The sequence below is a fragment of the Rana temporaria genome, chromosome 5, assembly GCF_905171775.1.
Source record: "Rana temporaria chromosome 5, aRanTem1.1, whole genome shotgun sequence".
NCBI classification, from domain to species: domain Eukaryota; kingdom Metazoa; phylum Chordata; class Amphibia; order Anura; family Ranidae; genus Rana; species Rana temporaria.
In genome coordinates this window covers 279,508,917-279,529,948 of record NC_053493.1, presented here as the reverse complement: position 1 = coordinate 279,529,948, position 21,032 = coordinate 279,508,917, and positions in this window count along the sequence as shown.

The following is a 21,032-nucleotide window of genomic DNA, read 5'->3' as shown; positions in this document are numbered from 1 at the left end:
CACAAACATAATTTTCTATGTTATGTTTTTTTATTTTACTATTTAAATACATATTTTCTTTCCATTGCTCTATAAAAACATTTAATACACTTGCATGCTCTTTTTTACATTTCTCATTCAGTAATATTTCTTCTTCAATTAACAGGAAAAAGTGCCTATTTCTGTAAAATCAGTCTGTGATTGCCATCTGGTCTTATTCTTTTTATCATGGCTTATATAGGAAATTGCAGTATAATTCACTTCAACATGACTGTGTAAAAACAGTGAAGTGTGTATTGCTTCAATTAGCGAATGTTCATGTTTCAGATTTGGTTAGCATGCACAATTTCCTCTTGATAATGGTAAGTTAGTGTTCTTGCATTAAAACGAATGCATACATCTATTTCAGGTAATTTAGGAACAGATGTTAAAACACTCCAAAAGTATTAATAAAAGCTATCTAAAAAGTGATTAATTTGCTCTGTGTTATCTCCTTGGAAAGCCCTCTTAGGATTTAAGCCTTACCTTTGAAACTGCTTGTTACATGTTCAGGGTCATTTTTTCCTAGTACATAAATCTGCATCTCTACCGGTGACACCAACATTATGTGTTTTCCTAAGAGATGATTCTGATCAGAATTTTTTGGCAGGAAACACAACAGATAAATATAAATCGCAATTTGTTTCCTAATTGTAAAAAAATTTACATCGCGTTTTATAGTCTGATATAACAGACTATAGAAAACATACAATTTTTTTAAATATTAAAACAGAGAACATGCTTTTTTTATTAACATGTGGAAATATGGAGGCTTCCATTGCTGATTCATGTTCCCTAGCTGGAATGCCAATTCACTGACTTGAAACAAGTATACATAATAGGAATTGTGATGTTCCTCGTTTGCATACTTATTTCAGGTCAGTTGGTAATAGATGATGGGCAAAAAGTTCAAGTGGAGTAAAAAAAATTTGAATGGTGGAATATTTGCAAGACTGTCTAGGCTGCCAAGCTTTTTGGTTGATGATTTTATCTTGAAATTTTTTTTTGGTACAAGTTTCATGGGCACAAATAACACTCAAAGATCAATTATTCCGCACCTGTTTGACAGGTGCATATAATTAATTTTTTTTTTACAGCAAGGCTAATTCTTGCTTTCGTTAAGAGTACCTCTATAGGGTTAGAGTGTGAAGTCACCAATAACACCCAAAGGCCAATTTGTTCTCCACTGTTTGACCAGGATATCAAATTCATGGGCACAATTAATACCCAAGGACCAATTTTTTTGCTTTTGCTTGAAAAGGTGCATACAATTCTTTATTCTGCTATAGCCAATGACAGGTCGACTTGGCCTTGTGTTTTGGATCATTGTCATGTTGGAATGTCCAAGTACATCCCATGCACAGCTTCCTGGCTGATGAATGCAAATGTACCTCCAGTATTTTTTGATAATATACTGCATTGATCTTACCATAAATACCTTTCATCATAGGCCTTATTGACTCCTCTGCAAATGTAGTGTTTATGGTTGTGGCCAAAAAGCAAAATTTTGGTCTCATCACTCCAAATGACTTTATACCAGAAGGTTTGAGTAGGGTGGAGCTAGCGGTTCGAGTCGAACGTAAGTTCAACATGAACATCGGGTGTTCTAAAAGGAACCGAAACATATGGAGTGTTCACAGAAAATTTGAGCGCTGTGGAACACCCTATAATGCATTGCGATATCGCAGTGCATTGCTGTATTATGATTGGCCAAAGCATGCACCTGACCTGCATGCTTTGGCCAATCACAGTGCTCTCTGCTGAGAGAGCCATAATTGGCCAAAGGCAGGGTGCCTTTGGCCAATCATGGCTCAGGGGGACTAAGTCCACGTGTGACAAAACATGTCAGGGCGGACCCCGGAAGCATTGGCGTTCGTAACTTTTTATTGCCGGCTTTTTTTAAATTTGCTGTTTTTGTACCTGGGTTTTTGTGATTCTCAACTTTTTATGAGTAAACCGAGTAAGTGTTTTAAGGCTAATACACTGGGTACTCCTTTCTCTTGCCCTTACACGCCGGGTTTGTGTCTGAGAGTGGGCTCTATACTCCAGAGTAGGGATGAGCCGAACATACCCGCATTCGGTTCGCACCAGAACGTTCGAACAGACCGATCGTTCGCGCGAACATTTAGAACCCCATTGAAGTCTATGGGACTCGAACGTTCGAATTCAAAAGTGCTCATTTTAAAGCCCAATATTCAGGTTATTGTTGGAAAACTTATTTGAGAACCCGGGTCTTGTCCCAGGGAACATGTATCAATGGAAAAAAAAGTTTTAAAAACTGTAGTTTTTTCTTGAGCAGAGATTTTAATGATGCTTAAAGTGAAAAAAAAAAAAAATATATATATATATACATACAGTGACAATAGAAGCTACTGTCAAGGTAAAATGGACAGTTTGCTGGAAACAGGGTATGCACATTTACTGGGTGCAAGACTACAGAGCATAGATATGGACTGGAGAAAACTGTTTTTGCAGCTTTCTCCAGGTTTTGGTATTTCGTCATTGGGCTCTATAGTTTGGAGATTCCACAGTGTCTTGGGCGGGATGGGATCTCCAACCCTGTGTCCAAAGAGTGGTGGGGAATTAGGCTCCATGCACACTGAAGCTGATAAAAAAAAAAAACGCCAGTAGCTTTGCAGGGAGCCTTTCAACGTTTTTTATTGTTTTTGCAATAGCTTTAATCAGCGTTTTTCAGTGTAGCTTTTTTTTTTTTCAATGGATTAAAAAACGCAAAAAAAAACGCTGGCACGGCGTTTTTCATAGTTTTTACGCGTTTTTCAGCATTTTTCTGCGTTTTTCTGCGTTTTTCAGCTTTTTTTTCCTGCCAAAAAACAGCACTTTGAACGCAAATTTCGGGCGTTCTCTAAAGCCAATAAACTCCATAGCTCATTAACACTAAAAAACGCACGGGTGTGCATGGGCACATAGGCTAACATATAGTTCAGTTTATGGGCTTTAAAAAAAAAGCCAAAACGCCAATAAATTGCAGTTTATCAGCTTCAGTGTGCATGAAGCCTTATACTTTATATCATAGATAATTGAAGTTTAAGAAGGACAATTTGTTTAATAACATTATAACAGAAATAGTTATAGTGAAGGATTGAAAAAATGTGTAGTTATTTTAAGAAAGACCAAGGGCTTGGCAAAAAGACTTAAGAAGTAAAGTCAAGACTTGTCCAGACTGTCCTTTGATTTTCAGCAGGACGGTCTGGTTACTAGATGTGTCTAGTAGGGAATGGAAAACAAAGCTGTACACCTAATATATTTACACCTAATAAACCAGTAATAAAGAATGAATGTAGCTTGTATGTATTGTGGAAGAAAGTATTGACCAAAACTACAAGTTTAAGATTAAGTTGCTCATCTTTCACCTGTTTGTTTTATACAGCAGAGATATTGAATGGATTACTGTTTGGAACATTTTATTCATTAGTTTAGCAACCTTGGGCCATATGCTCTAAGATTCTAGGCGGGCGGCGCATAAGCCATTTACACTCCGCCGCCCCAACCTACAGGATCAAGTGCTGTATTCCCCAAACACTTGCTCCGTAGTTTGGGGCGGCGGAGTGTAAATGGCCCGGCGTATCCACGCGTATATCCAAGGGGGAGGCTTGTATTTAAATTAAGCGCGCCCCCGATTCTAACGAACTGCGCATGCGCCGGGCTTAAAATAGCCCAGTGCGCATGCTCCAGTTCTCGGCGTAAAATGTCAATGACGCCGACGTGTGCGTCACTGACGTAAAGTCGTATTCAAGAACCACTTAGTAAAACGACTTTCCCGACGGGAAAACACGACGCGGACCCGACGCCATACTTAACATGGCCTACGTGGGACTTGCGTAAACTCACCCCTCATATAGCAGGGGTAAGTTTACGCTTACGCAAACGACGTAAGCGACGGTTACGCGACGCAAATTTGTTCGGGAATCGGCGTATCAGGCTCATTTGCATAAACAAATGAGACCTGAACGTAAACACTACCTAGTGGCCGGCGGAGTAATTACATTTAAGATCCGACAGTGTAAGTGACTTACACATGTCGGATCTTCAGTGTATCTATGCGAAAATGATTCTAAGAATCACTCGCATAGATACACTGGCCAAAAAAGAGAGATACGATGGAGTATACTGAGATGCTCCATCGTAACTTTACTCAGAATATGGCCCCTTATGTTTAAAAAAAAAAAATAATAATAATATTTCTTGAAATAAATCTATTCTACCTTATTTTGTTTTCATTTAGCCAGAAGCATTTGTTAAATCTGCCTATGTTTGGAGAGAGATGTGACTAGATTGTCTCATCAAGGGATCTAGATTGATCCTTGTTTCATTGGTGAGAAAGAAGCAAAGGGAAAAAAATTATGAAAAAGGGGGAGAGTAAAGTGAAAAGGGATTCCAGTTTATGTAAAATTTTGCTCATTTTTAATGCTTGGTTGACCTCAAGGAAAGACTGGTTCTGCTATGACAGAAATATAAAAACATGGGGGGCGAATGCTTGACTTCTGCAGGATCGGCTGCATGTTTGAGTAGCTCTGCTCATTCTGTTTAGCCTGCTTCCTGAGGCCAGATCACAGCAATTTTTTTCCTCAGATACCCCCATCACCCCCAGGATGATCCTGGGCATGTCTCCAAAGAAAAGAAAGACCGGGGAACTGGGCAGAAGTCTCTTACCAACTACCTGCTGTGGACACAGGAGAGATTCAGCATTTCACAAGATGGCACCTGCAGCCCTGCCTCTCCCACATCACAGCTCTCACAGGACTACTTCATTCCTCCACAGGACAGTTAGTACACTTCTCCTCTCACAAAAGAGGACATAGACAAGAGCATAGCATCTATATACAGCAATATAGCTGTTAAATTTCAATCAGAGCTGCACAAAAACAACCACACTGACACAGAAGATAGCTGCTTTAGGGGCCTGTACTGACCACTTAGAAACAAAACATGATGAGCTCAGTATAGCCCATGATGATCTCTCCAGAGAGCATGAGACCCTTGCAGCATCAGTTACTCAACTGCAATCTCAAGCCTAGGATATAGACAATCGCAATCACAGGAACAATCTCATGATTCAGGGAGTCCCTGAATCTAATACCGATCTGTTCCCTGCCATGCCTAAACTATTTCAATCTCTCCTACCATTTCAAAAGAGCTAATTCCTTCAATTGTGACAGCATACACCGGGATTTACGTCCAAAACCACCCCCTAATAAATAACCCCCCCAGGACATTGTGCTCTGACTGAAGGACTTTCTTTTCAAAACATTTTATTGGGTTTTCACAAAGAAAATTGAACAAAAATAAATGTTTATATGACAGAAAAAATAAATAAAAAATAAGGTATGATTAATGCAGAGTCAGAGCGATCAATGTATATTGAGTAATACAGTACATAGGAACTGTGAAATCATCAAAGTTTTAGATAAATCATTAAGTTGTATTTATTATCGTCAGAAGTGGTGACCCCTCTCCCCAAACACCCCTATTGGAAACATACTGTGTCTCAAAGTTAAGGGCACCCCCTTCAAGTTTTTAACATTTTAATTATTACTTATACATACCTTCAGAATATAGTTAGATTAGAACAAGAAATATAGGAGAGACCGTGCCAAACATTTGAAAAAAATGTAAAAATACTACGCTGTGCTTCAACAATACACACACACACATATATATATATATATATATATATATATATATATATATATATATATATATATATATATATATATATATATATATATATATATATATAGCAGCCAGCACTGCCCAAGACCAATGGTGTAAATAGTCTGTAAAAAATAGTGCAGTACTCATAAATATGAAAACCTTATAATACACCGTGAAAAGTGATAATAAATCCAATGATTAATGTGTACAACTTATAGTCTGTAATAAATAATACTACAAAATATCAATTGGTATATAAATCATAAAAAGGTGAGATGTTAAACAATATTGATTGTCTACCAATATGAAAAGTTAAATAACGAAAACAGAACAAAAAGTCCTAATGAAAGGATGGTTGAACATCACTGGAACTTTACTGGAATAATCAATATCAAAAAAATTAAGATACCGTCAATTGTGCAGAGGCTTACCAGAGATGGTGGACTTAAGGAGGTGTATACCACTTAAGTCAGACACGCTTTAGGATGAATTCCCAAAAATGAGAAGAGATCCCACATAGTGTAATAACGTAAGGGTATTTATTATATATAAGTAAAAAAGGGAACACTCATATTTCCAAAGTATACACAAGCGTGTGACACCTCTGAGGAAGTCTTATTAGACTAAATGCGTCGGATGAGGAACTGTCATCATCACTATGCCCTCTGTATTTTGATTCAAGCTTGTGTATACTTTGGAAATGGGAGTGTTCCCTTTTTTACTCTTTTGTAATAAATACCCTTACATTATTGCGCTATGTGGGATCTCTTCTAATTTTTTGGTGACTACATTTGATCATTGAGATCATCCATCTCCCTCCTTGTACAGGGTGACAAAAGCCCCATGTGTTCCAGCAATAATTAAAGTTGGGGAGATTTTGAGATCTTATTGCAAAGTATTTTTCATATGTGTAATGGGTTTTTACTCTGTATATTACCTCTGTAATGTTGGGAGCTAGTGTAGATTTCCATTTAGATGTAATGGTTAGTTTGGCAGTGATTAAGATATTTATTATGAGGGATTGAACTGGGACGGTATATTGTGTATGCCTGTTCAGTAAGGCTAGTTTTGGAGATGGGTATATGATTAGTCCTGCAATAGTAGTAATCAGGGAGAACACTGCCTTCCAGAAGCTTCTTAGATTTTTGCAACTTCATAATATATGTAAAATGCCACCTTTTTCCCCACACTGTCTCCAACATGTATGGGAGGAAGTAGGGTAAATTTGCTTGATTCTAACGAGAGTTAGGTATGTCCTGTATATAATTTTTAGAATTAGTTCCCAGGAGTTCACACAATGGGAGTAGCGGTACAGGAACTGAATTGCTTTTTGCCAGTTGTGTAAAGGAGGATTCTAGTTCTCGTTCCCAGTTTATCATATTAGTGGACTTTTGGAATGATCCACTATGTTGTAATGTTTTATAGAACTATGATAATCCTTTTGGTTTTCTTTTAACTATTAAGCAGATAATTTCATGTTTCTTTGTGGATCTTATAATGTATGTTCGAATAGTTGTTATGAAGGTAAAGGAGTTGAATTTGAGAAAATTATGTGGATTTAGGTTGTATAGATAATAGTTCATTGTAGGTTAATATGTTATTTTTTAACCAGGCTAAGACTTTTAAATTTGGTATTACATATTCATAGATTTGTAACAGAGGGTCACTGCATTTTTCTAGTGAGTTTGGGGGAGTAGAGAGGTGTAGTTTGTCCCACACTAGTAGTGTAGCATCTATCAAGGGAAAAGATTTGTAGTGTACCTGTAGTTGAGTACATCGAGCTAGCAAAAGAGAAGGTAGGTGCCTGTTTCCTATTATGTGTTCTTCAATATGGACCCACAGTTTATTGGAATGTAGCTCAAACCATGCTTTATTTTGGTCTAAAAGGGCTGCATAGTAGTAGTACTTTGCATTGGGCAAGTTCACGTCACCTTTCCGTCTATGTTTTAGTAGTAAGGGAAATGAAATTCTAGCAGGTTTTTCATTCCATATATATTTTCTAAATACTGTAATTGTTCTCTGACAATGAAGAAGTGTTTGGGTATTCTTATTGGTATGGGTCTAGAATGGTAAATAATTTTGGGTAAAACTATCATTTTCAGCGCTGCTATTTTCCCCATTCACGACAACTCATAACTGGATATATGTTGTAAGTCTTTTTTTATTATTTCTACAGTATAAGTTTGGGGATGTTGGAGTCGTAAGTTGCGTGTGATGGAAAAGATAAGATGACTCCTAAATAAGACCAGTTATTGGTAACCCATTGAATGGGAAATGTTTTTTTAAGTTGAGCTATTCGTTTTTTTGTCATTCCTATGGGCATGATATTAGATTTATTTGTGTTTAATTTTTAATAGGATACTAAACTGAATTTGTCTAACAATTCCTGTACTTTGTCCAGAGAAGAAGCCACATTTTTCAATGTTAAAGCTACGTCATTGGTGAAAAGCTCTATTTTATGGGCTTAATCACCAACGTCTATACCTGTGATTGAGTCACAGGATCTAATGGCCTCCGCCAAAGGTTCCATCAACATGGAGAAAATCAGGGGTGAGAAAGGACATCCTTGGTGGGTGCCATTGCTGAAACAGAATTTGTCCGACAATACATTGGATGTGAAAATTTGGGCTGATGGTGTGATATAAAGAGGTGATATAGAGTTTATAAATATAAAACCCTGGAGGCCAAATTTATCGAGGGTTGCTCTCAGATAACCCAGTGCACCCTGTCAAATGCCTTTTCGGTGTCAAGCGTCAGGATTACAGTGGGGGCATTACGTGTGTCTGCTATTCGAATTAGGTTGTAAAACTGAGTTATTGTGGCTAGGGCGATTGGCTATTATTTTCTCATAGATTTTTAAATCTGTATTTAACAGAGAAATCGGTCTGAAGTTTTGAGGGCTATCTGGGTTCCTCCCTGGTTTAGACAGGGCTACAATTGTGGGTTTCGGCATTTCTTCAGGAAAAGAAGCAGCTGTGGCCGCCTTAGTAAATAAGGTTTTTAAGTAAGGTCAGAAGGCAAAACAGATTCAGCCACCCCTCTTAGTTTAACATTATTTCTTCTTGAGCGGTCTTCTAAATCTGCCAGTTTACTTTTAATGGCAAGAATGTCCTCTTCTGTCCCATTAAAAAAATCGATCAGCTTATTGTGGGCATTAGCAAATTCCCCCATTTTATCTTCTGCATGACTCATTCTGTCCCCTATGGCAGTAACTTCAGTCTTTAATTGTAGGACACACACCATCGTGTATCTGTGTAATGATCCTCATAAGGTAACCAGCATGAGATATAGTCATGCATCTCACCTATGAATTCCTTTGTGCTATCCTGTGACATATCATGTTCCCCCAGCTCACCTAGATATTTGTGAGCAGATGATTTCTTCTGTGATGCTTTTTGCAAGATTTGAATGGGGAATTCTCCGGTTGAGGGTCTGCTGCTGTCATGGTAATTACAGTAATCATGGCCATCACTGTAGGCACCATCATGGGGCCTAGGTATGCTGACATTATTAAAAAAAGTCTGTTAGTTTTGTAGGCTTACGGCTTCGTACGCCTTTGGATCTTAGGCTGCAATACTTCGGCCGCCGATGGGTGTAGTTTGCGTCGTTTTCCAGCGTTGGGTATGCAAATTAGCTTTTACGGTGATTCACGAAGCTACTCGCGTGCGTTACGTCGTTTTTTCCCGTTGCAAAGTTAAGCCATTTTATTAATACACTAATTAATGAACCCGTGAATCTAAATATTGGTGATAAAGCAAAAAAAGTTCATAAGTGATAAGAGATCCTTGCAATCTTCAGAGTCTTCCACCACACCAAATGTGTTCAGTGATTCTTTCACCCATCAAATTGGCCACTCACCAGAACAATATGCCTCACAATCTCGTGCTTTGGCAGCAAAGCATAAATCAGGATCTTTCAAAAACGTTTCAAAGGATTCCACTTTCAGCAAAGTGATTCAGATACTCCACATAAGTGATAAAGATAAGTGCACAATAGTGTAATGCCGAATAGGCAGTTTAATAAAACACAGCACACAATCTGCAACAGTTACACTCACAAAAAAGGCTTTGGTTAAAGCAGTGAATCACAACACAGCACAACAAACTTCTTCAATATCCTTAGACTGGTTGCACAATGGTCACGGCGGACCTACAATCAGCCTAGAAATAATCTCACCACTCCACCGCACAGCACTGTAAATCCTCGATTGGGAGAAAACTTCCTTTCTAATTTGCCAGTCATAAGCTTTGCACCATACACATGGATCAATCACGTAGGTTCAGATACTCTCTGTGTAGCCATGCCCCGACATGTTTCATGACGAATCACTTATTCATGGGATTGGCTACATGGTCTTAGTACTTTCTTTACATACTCATTGGTCTAACAGGTATACCACGCCCCGATGGGCTGTATCAGCATGCTACAGAGCCTCCGAGTAATCAGGCTGCAGCTGAGCAGTCCCCGGGCGGAAGGATGGCTTATCAGCGTATCAGCTGAAGTTACCAAGCTTGAGTTGTGGGCGAAAGTGATGTACTGGCTGGCATTCTGTGAGGTCAGATGTATTCACGCCGCAGCCTCTCTATGTCCCCGTAACCACAATACACCAATAATACAACCTGCCACGATTATACACCTAGCAGGGACCTATCAATTTCTATAGATATACATGCGCTCATTCTAAGCACGTTACACAATAAGTATTGTCTGTCACAGTGATCTGAAAAATAGCTGCATTTATAAACCTACATTGAATTTACAAAGAATGAAAAATGTATATATACACAAATTAATTAAACATACCTAGAATAATAAACAAATGGACGAATGGCTGTAAACATTATCAGCAAATGACCCCGTTGGGTGTACATTCCTGAATAATTATTATGGGTTAAAATTAGAATAAAAAATAAAAAAATTGTATGTGTATATATATATATATATATATTAGGACAACATATTTAAAATCCATGATTAAACCTCACTAGATGGCGCTATATGAGGCGCAAATGGTAAACTACATAGATACATATTAAAATAGATGTGGGTGAACATATAAGTTTTAAGTCCAAATCTATTCTGCTAAACCCATGTGGTGAGTGTCATAACTGCGGGACATTCCTGTGATAGCATGTCACATCGTACCACACAATAGTTGGACTACCACACATGATCATTATGGGCCAGATTCAGGTAGATGAGCGGCGGCGTAACGTATCGTAGATACGTTACACCGCCGCAATTTTTCATCGCAAGTGCCTGATTCACCAAGCACTTGCGATGAAAACCTACGTCGGCGGCCTCCGGCGCAAGGCGGGCCAATTCAAATGGGCGTGTGCCATTTAAATTAGGCGGGCTCCCACGCCGGACCTACCGCGCATGCTCCGTTTCCGAACTCCCGCCGTGCTTTGCGCGAAGTGACGTCATGTTTTCGAATGGCGACGCGCGTAGCGTAATTCCGTATTCCCGGACGGCTTACGCAAACGACGTTATTTTTTAAATTTCGACGCGGGAACGACGGCCAAACTTTATACAGCAATACGATTATAAAGTGTAAAGTTAAGGCACCAAAAAAAAACAACTAACTTTGCGACGAGAAACTAGACTAGCGGCAACGTATCGAACGCGAAAAACCATCGGGAATCGCCGTAACTTCCAATTTGCATACCCAATGCTGGTTTACGACACAAACTCCCCCCAGCGGCGGCCGCGGTATTGCATCTTAAGATCCGACAGTGTAAAACAATTACACCTGTCGAAACTTATGGCTATCTATGCGTAACTGATTCTATGAATCAGTCGCATAGATAGAACAACAGATACGACGGCGTATCAGGAGATACGCCATCGTATCTGCTCTGTGAATCTGGCCCTTTATCTTTAAATCTTTACAAATATATTATAAAATATTTTAAAGGGACTTGACATCTAATCTAAATTACGTTTAGACATAAAGTAAAAAAGTCACCACCAAATGACTACCAACATATAAGTACCAGTCCCTTAGGAGTTATTAACCACTTACCCCCCGGACCATATTGCTGCCCAAAGACCAGACTACTTTTTGCGATTCGGGACTGCATCGCTTTAACAGACAATTGCGCGGTCGTGCGACGTGGCTCCCAAACAAAATTGGCGTCCTTTTTTTCCCACAAATAGAGCTTTCTTTTGGTGGTATTTGATCACCTCTGCGTTTTTTATTTTTTGCGCTATAAACAAAAATAGAGCAACAATTTTACTTTTTGCTGTAATAAATATCCCCCAAAAATATATAAAAAAACATTTTTTTTCCTCAGTTTAGGCCGATACGTATTCTTCTACATATTTTTCGTAAAAAAAATCGCAATAAGCGTTTATTGATTGGTTTGCGCAAAAGTTATAGCGTTTACAAAATAGGGGGTATTTTTATGGCATTTTTATTAATATTTTTTTTACTAGTAATGGCGGCGATCAGCGATTTTTTTTTCGGTATTGCGACATTATGGCGGACACTTCAGACATTTTTGACACATTTTTGGGACCATTGGCATTTTTATAGCGATCAGTGCTATAAAAATGCATTAGATTACTATAAAAATGCCACTGGCAGTGAAGGGGTTAACACTAGGGGGCGGGGAAGGGGTTAAGTATGCCTGGGTGTGTTCTTACTGTGGGGGGGGGGTGGCCTCACTAGGGGAAACACTGATTTTCTGTTCATACATTGTATGAACAGAAAATCAGCATTTCCCCTGCTGACAGGAACGAGAGCTGTGTGTTTACACACACAGCTCCCGTTTCCCGCTCTGTACCGAGCGATCGCGTGTGCCCGGCGGCGATCGCGCCCGCCGGGCACACGCACGGGAGTCGGGGGCGAGCGGGGAGCGCACGCGCCCCCTAGTGGCGGCTATACGATAGGACGTATAGCTACGGGCTCTCGCCCAGGAGAGCCGACCTGCCGCCGTATAATGACGGTGCGCGGTCGGCTAGTGGTTAATGAAACAGTTAAAATCTAACTCTATGTTTAATCCCCGTGGGAAAAGACACTTTAACAGGAAAATCCATTGCGTTTCACGCTGCGATAGGTCTCTAACCCTATTAGATCCCCTCCAAGTTGGATATACACAGTCTATCCCACAAAATTGGGCAAGTGTGGGATCCTGATTGTGTTTTTCTTTAAAGTGTACCGATACACTATGGTACTTGTAACCCTTTAATGTTGGTTAGATGTTCGGCAATGCGAATCCTCAAAAGTATTTTAGTTCTTCCAACATATAAGAGCCCACATGGGCACCATAGCAAATAGACAATGTAGCATGAGTTGCATGTAATCAATCAATATCAGTCATTAACAATGACCTCAAAATGTTTAATCATGCTTTGGCTGATAGACTGGCTTATATTATAGAAACTCTAACCTCTTCCAATCAATCAGAATTTATTTCTAATAGACTCATCACTGATCATATTCGTCTGACTATGAATGATCTCCAAGATACTAATCTACATGCAAAGCAAGTCCTATTATTAAGTCTTGATATCAACAAAGCCTTTGATAGTATACTCTGGCCTTACTTATTTTCGGTACTACAGCATATGGGCTTTAAAGATTCATTTTAACAGGTGTACGAGCTCCGTACCACCATGACAAAACTAGAATTAAATTACCAGGGTGCAACTGGGACTTATTCATGCTGGGCAGAGGTACTCGTCAGGGATGTCCTCTGTCCCCTTTATTATTCACCTTAGCCCTAGCAATTGCTATTAAACAACACTCAGATATAATCTGATACCCCATTGAATCATCTCAATTTAAACTCTGCATGTATGTGGATGATGTCATGCTTTTTTTGGCCCATCCTCAAATCTCTCTGCCCAATTTATTTTCTATACTATCTAAATGTGCCCCTATTTCTGGACTTATGGTCAATATTACGAAATCTATGGCTCTCCTAATTAATATACCATCTGTCCAGTGTGAAGCACTCCGAGGATAATTTCCTTTCCAATGGTTGGTGAACAAAATACTATGGGCCAGATCCACGTACATCGGCGCAAATATAGACCGGCGTAGCGCATCTCAATTACGTTACGCCGGCTCATAGTATTTGCACCCAAATTTGCGCCGGCGCGACGTAAATTCCGAGGCGTAAGCCGGCATATTTCAAAGTGGGAAGGACGTGGGCGTGTTCCATTGAAATGAGCCATGACCCCATGTAAATGAAGGGCCGGCCGTACTGCGCATGTGCATGACGCCGACTATGGTCACAGCCTCTCTGCGCATGCTCAGAACTCGGCCCGGCGCAATCAGTGAGATAGGAACTAGGCCCGGCGTACTTAGTGAGATACGCCCAGTGCATAAATAGGCCCAGACATACGCCCTTCCATTGCAAAAGTACATCCATTTGTTTCCCTTCCTGAAGCAAGGTGCTTTTGTTCCGTTGTCTGTGGCTGTTTGTTGGTTTGTGTCGTGTCGTGTCGTTGTGGTTTTTGGAGAGTGTCTTTGATCGTGTGTTTTGGAAAGATGAGTGAGAGGAAGAGAAAGCTGAACTACTCCTTGCGGGAGAAGGAGATTATTGTGAGGGCCATTACCAGATTTGGTAGTTTGCTGCATGGCCCTGAGAGTGCCAACACCACCCCGGCCAGGAGGAGGCAAATATTGCAGGATATCACAGACGCTGTCAATGCGTTGGGGGGTGAGACCCGGACCCGCAATGGGATACAGAAAAAAATAAATGATCTCAGGCGTGTGGTCCGTGGGAAGCTGGCCAAGAAGGTGGCTCATGCCAGGGGCACTGGAGGGGGACCACCATGCACTGTCAGGCTGACTTCTGAGGAGCGGCTGGTGGCCCAGTGCTTCCACAGGCAGCAAGTGGAGGGCCTGCCTGGCTTTGACTCCATTGAGGAGGCCGTGAGGACAGGTAAGTGTTTTTTTTTCTATCTGGTGAGTAGCATGTGTGGGGGGCAAGGGAATATGTGACAAGTGTGTGGATCCTCCAACCTGTGTATGTTTTGTGTCATCCACAGATGTGCAGGAGGGTGCTGGGCCATCTGGCCAGTCTGCAGCCTCCACCGGACATCAGTCTGAGGAAGACCCCCAGGCAAGCTTGGAGTCCTCTGAGGAGGTTGAGGAGGAGGAGGTTGAGGGAGAGGAGGTTAAGGAGGAGTAGATTGAGGAGGAGGAGGACACCAGTGCCAATGAGGTACTTCTCCATTTGGAGGAGGCTCCCCCTAGGGCTGGCAGCAGTCAGGCCTCCATCAGGGGTAGCCCTTGCCACTCCTCCCCAACAGGGCTTCCCCCCCATGGGTCTCCCCTTCTCCCAGGCCACAAGCCTCATCTGGAGGCAGGAAGGCGACCCGAAAGACCAGGGGGGTGGCAGAGCTTCTGCCGGCAAATCTGCGGAGGGACCAGACCCTTCAGACCCGGCATCTGGGTCAGGTCACCCAGACTTTGGGCCGGATGGGGGAGAGCCTGGCCTCCATCAGGGAGTCAGTTCAGGACATAGGCTGCAACTCTTTGGCAATGATAAACTGCTACAATGACCTGCAGACCGCCACAGCAGGTGTGGGTCAGGAGGTGCGTGCCCTGACCCAGGCTGTCCAGGCCAATACGGCAGCCCTCAATGTGGGTCTCACACGGATTGCCCAGGCCTTGGAGGGCAGGCCGCCAGGTGGGCGGAGACGAGGGGATGCTCCTCCTTCCCCTGATTCCCCCCCACCCAAGAGTCTCCCCTGCGGAGCCACGGCTCCGGCTCTGCAGGGGAGACTCATGGGGGGTCATGCCAGCGGCGTTACGTTTTTCTCTTTTTTTGTTTTCAGTGTTTTATTTTTTTTTTTATTTTTTACTGTAATTATGATTTGTTTTATGTTTGTGAATGATGTATGATTGTGGGGGTGACATTCCTTCCGGAAAAGGGGTGTCACCCTCAGTTGTGGTGGAGAAGGGATCCCCAGGACCAGGGAGAGAAGTTATCCCCAGGTCCGTGTGAATGGTGTATGAATGTACAGTGGCATAATTGGAGCCTTGGCGTGGCGTTGCTGCTCCCAAGTCCTGCATGGTGGGCTTGTGCTAATCCAATTTGATGAGGATGTGATGTGTGTGTGCTAGGGACCACAGTGGTGTGCATGCATGCATTCTCATTGATTAATGTGTGGGTTTAACGTGCAAAGATGTCTAATGCGATCTGTCTCCTGGCTGCTCTTCCCTCAGAAGACGGGGTAGCCTCGGTCAGGGGGGGATTGTCTGGTTCGGGGGTCAGGTCATCACATATGTCAATCTCCAGGCCCCTTCTCACGGCGAAGTTGTGTAGCATGCAACATGCTCCAATGATCTGGCACACAAAGTTTGGGGAATACAACAGGATACCCCCAGACTTATCCAGGCATCGGAAACGGGATTTCAGGAGGCCAAATGTGCGTTCCCCCACTCCACGGGTACGTGCGTGTGCTTCATTGTATCTTTGCTCTCCTGGGGTTTGGGGATTCCGGAATGGAGTCATGAGATGGGGTCCAAGTGCATATGCAGAGTCACCTGGAAGGGAAAAGACAGGAGGATGTTAGTCATGCATGTGCCCCTCGTGATGTCTGCATCATGGGGGGGACAGTCATACCTGACACCCATGTCACTCACCAACCAGCCAGCTGTCCCCATACATGTTCTGTTCAAATTCCATTGGGATGGGGCTTTGACGGTATATGAAGCTGTCATGGCTGGATCCTGGGTGTTTGGCACGGACGTGCCATATGAGGCATTGGGCATCGACTATCACCTGTACGTTGATGGAATGCCAATGCTTCTGATTGCGGTATAGGTGCTCTGTCTCACGGGGGGGCTGTAGTGCCACATGTGTGCAATCAATGACCCCCACAGTGCGTGGGAATTGTGCAATTCTGTAGAAATCACGCATTGCCTTCACCCACAGGTCCTCCTGGGTGGGTCTGATGATTTGGTTGGCCATGCGTCTGAGGATTGCGGGGATAACCTGGTGCACACATCTGCTAATGGAGGATTGTGCCATCCCAGCCACGGCTCCACTTGTACGCTGAAAAGAGCCACTGGCAAGGAAATGGAGTGTTGCCAGTACCTTGACCAGTGGCTGCACTGCATGTGAGCGGTGTGTTGGCTGGTGATGTCATCCTGCAGGGTTGTGGTTAATTCCATGATGACATGAGGGGTGAATCTCAAGATGCGATACACCTCAGAATCACACATGCCAAAGACGTCTATGCGTGTGCGGTATATCCTCTCCCGTGCCCTCCTCCTCCTCCTCCGTTCCCTACTCCTTCTGCGCGCATCTAAAGCCAGTAGTATAGCTATGACCATGGATGCCCCTGGCATGTTGGCATATAGATTGTTGTGGGAAAGTAGAACAGCAGCGGGACTATAACGGTGCATGCAGAGACCAATAAAGAAAAATAGAACCAATACTATAAATTTTAATGATTTATTAAAAAGACACAAAGTAGCGTCAGGTTGTAAGGCATTTCATAGGTTATACAAAAGCCTACTACACAGATCAACAAACTGATCACTAATACAAGATTAAAAAGTTCCCGTAACAGACATTGGTACTCTAACAGAGATCGCAACCTGGTTGGTAAACCCTATATATTTCGCCCGGTTAGGCTTCTTCAGGGGTGGTTGGGATCAGAGTTTAGGATTCTGATAATGACATATGGAAAAAGAAAATTAGTAATTTATACATACATACATTAAATATACATAGACAATAAATGAAGTCGCTCAGCCAGTGTATAACACATAGTGCCCACCTGCTAGTCCGTAGTGGGAATAGAAAAATTACAGGGTGCGTATATACCCTGATTCCATCACATGCCTGGCAGATCAGGCCGGATGAGCACAAGTTGACAGCCACAAGGATACCCTAGGCAGGAGAAAGTGAGAGGCCGCCGCGGATGGAATTCACAGCGTCCCAAACCATCGGAGGGGTAAGGGGGGCACCCAAATAGCAGGGTGACCAACTGTGGAGAAGAATAACAACATCAGTGTCTAATACAATAAAAATGTTTAATAAGAATATTTATAGAAAGTAATCAGAAAAAGTGTACACTCACAGTGCTTAAATGAACGGGTATAGCATCTGTGGAGGCATGCGCCCAGCTTGAGACCGAATGCTTGTCAAATCTGTAACAAGCTAAGTCAAATAATGTGTCACAAACTAAGCAGAAAAATAGTTGTTGGAAATCAGACAGAAAAAAGGGGGAATGAAAGAACAGTAAGAAAATGAAGCAAGAAAAAAGGATAGAATGAAGTAAACAATAGTTTACTTCTGTATTCCAAATATCAATATAATAATTATAATGGTCTTCAGCAAAAAGCTATTCCATAATAGGATCAAAGAATAAAAATATAAAGAAGTATATTGAAGTAAAAAATCCGCTCATAAGAAAAAGTTTAATTAGAAAAGTAAGCCAGGAAGGGCTTGGTAGGAACACAGTTGGTGAGAGACATAATAGTTAGTTTAAGCAGGGAATGCGTTTTGTATAAACAGCAGCTATTAGGCATGATAGAGAAAATACCTGGTCAATCGCGCTGCAGCAGCACGAGTTGTCTCCACAGGAGTGTACAACACACTGACGCTCCAGCACAGGACATAGTCCTGATATACCCCTAGGCCCCTCCCACACGTCCGTGCGTCAGAGGAGGCGCGGTCGGGCGTGAGTGGACACATAGTGTCAGTGCGCAGACGCCCCACACTGATGCTTAGCGTGAGGCCTACAATCCCCAGCAGCCCCTGGGTTGGAAGGCGTGGACGGCCGAATGATCGGCCAATCACAACGCGCCGGGGGAGGGGCACCGTCAAAGAGCGGCGCGGCCAATAGGCAGGGAAAAGAACCCCATGTCTAAGAGCCGGGAGTGGCCAGAACGCCGGTGGATGGGGCGGGGGAGCCAGCAATCAGGGGGGTGAAGGAAAACCACTGACAGAAACGGGCTCACAAAGTGAAGCCCTTGGGTGTCCAAATGGAGGGAGACATACAGTGAAAAAGCAAACGCGGCAGCAACACAAATCCAGCAGTGTAAACAAAGGGGGGATGATCCAACGGGCAAAGAAAAAGCAACTTGGTATGATAAAAGGATATGTCATGGCCCAGAACTTAAAAAGGGCAGGGCCATTGAAAAGCCCAGTATGGAAATAGGCAGGGTGACACATGCATATATAAAATGGCAGAGCGATTGACAACAGAGTTCATACATATCAATAGTGATTGTAAAACAAAATAGTAATTGGAATCAAACAGCATCTATAGCATTTGTATACACAAATAATATTTCATACATGTACATCAATTAGCAAAATGCCAGAATAGCCAAGAGAAGAAAAACAGACAAAGGAAGAGAAAAGGAAAAAGAAAAACAGGCAGAAAGATCAGGGGAGAAAGTGAGGCATATAGAGGGAGAGAGTGACAAGAAGGGGTGGAAAAAGAGGAAGGGGAATCAAAAGATAAAGGGAAGGGAAGTGGGAGAAAGTGGGACGGGGGAGGGGGAAAAAAAGAGGAAAGGAAAATAGAGAACAAGACAAAACAGACAAATGATGCAGAGTGACAGGCATCATATATTTCATGCTGGAACAACCCAGACGGTCGCCCGATGAGAGCATGGCAAGTCAAACAGTAGGGCGCAGGGGCAGCAGGATTAAGACACCTCAAATAGATAGCCCTTACAGGAAAGATTTAAAGCTGATATATTCATTCAGTCCTGGATAATGGGTGGCGTTTAAAGTTTGTATCCATTTGGTTTCGAGTTGCAGAAGACTGCGATCAATACCCCCACCCCTAACATGTGTAGGCACATGTTCCAGGGCAGTGAATTTCACCATAGTCGGCTCGAAATTATGTTCATGTCCAACATGCCGACTGATGGCAGTGGTGGACAATTTTTTCCGAATGGGTCCAATGTGGTCTGATATACGTTTGTGGAAAGGTCTTTTCGTCTTGCCTACGTAGAAGCACCCACATAGGCATTTGGCCAGGTACACCACGCCAACAGTCTGGCATGTGACCCGATGCCGGATAGTGTGGGTACGTCCACCAGGCAGGACGACTGTCGATCCACTTAAAATAAAAGGACACATATGGCATCCTTTACATGAAAAGGTGCCGTTGATTGTATGTGAGGAATGTTCTAGGGGATTATGATGACTCTGAACGAGTTTGTCCCGTAGAGATGGTGCTCTTCGGTAAGTAACTTCTGGTCGATCCTTAATAAATTTATTGACAGTATTGTCAGCCAGTAATAATGGCCAATACCTATCCAAAATTTCCCTAAACTGTGCATGGCAAGCAGAATACTGAGTAAGCAGACGTATTGGTTGCAGGGAGTTAACCCTTTTGGGGGGAAAAATCAGGTCTCTGCGGTCAATACTCGCAGCTCGATTGTAGGCCTTCTTCAGGATATTGTGACTATACCCTCTATCTTTCAAACGAAAATATAGACTTTTGGCAGCTATTTCATAATCTTTCTTAAGGACACAATTCCTTTTTAATCTAATGTATTGGCTGTAGGGTATGCTTTTTACAAGCGACTGCGGATGGCCGCTAGAGGCATGTAGAATGGTGTTACCTGCAGAAGGCTTACGAAAGAGAGAAGAGTAGACAGTTCCATCCGATCCAATGAAAATGGTAAGATCTAGAAAATTAATCGATTTTTGACTGCATTCCATGGTAAACTTAAGATTAAAGGTATTTTTGGCCAATCTGTTCATGAATAACTCAAGTTCCGTTCTGCCACCAGACCACAGTAGCAGAACGTCATCGATGTATCTGTACCACGAAATAACGTGGCACAGATACATCGAGGATTCATCATCAGAAAAGAGCTCCTTCTCCCACCCCCCCAGGTACAGGTTGGCATACGATGGGGCACATTTAGTCCCCATCGCAACCCCCTGCACCTGGAGGAAGTGGGAGAGTCCAAACATGAACACATTTCTGGTGAGGATGAACTTAAGTAGACCCAGGATAAACATATTATAGGGTTCTGCCTGGTCGCCTCTATCCTTTAGAATTTTACCCACAACTTCAATACCCCTATCATGGGGGATTGCGTTATAGAGACTTTCAATATCGATAGCAACCAGCCAGGTATTGGGTGGGACTGATATGCCGTCGATAGTTTGCAAAAGATCAATCGTGTCCTTGATGTACGAGGACAGGGCGGTAACATGCGGGCGAAGATAATTATCAACCAGAGAGCTGGCATTTTCTGTTAATCCCGCACAGCCCGATACTATGGGTCTACCTGGTGGGCATTTAAGAGATTTATGAATCTTAGGTAGGGCGTACATTGTAGGAACCCTGGGTTCCTGAATATTCAAAAAGTTCCACGTATCCTTGTCAATCAGGCC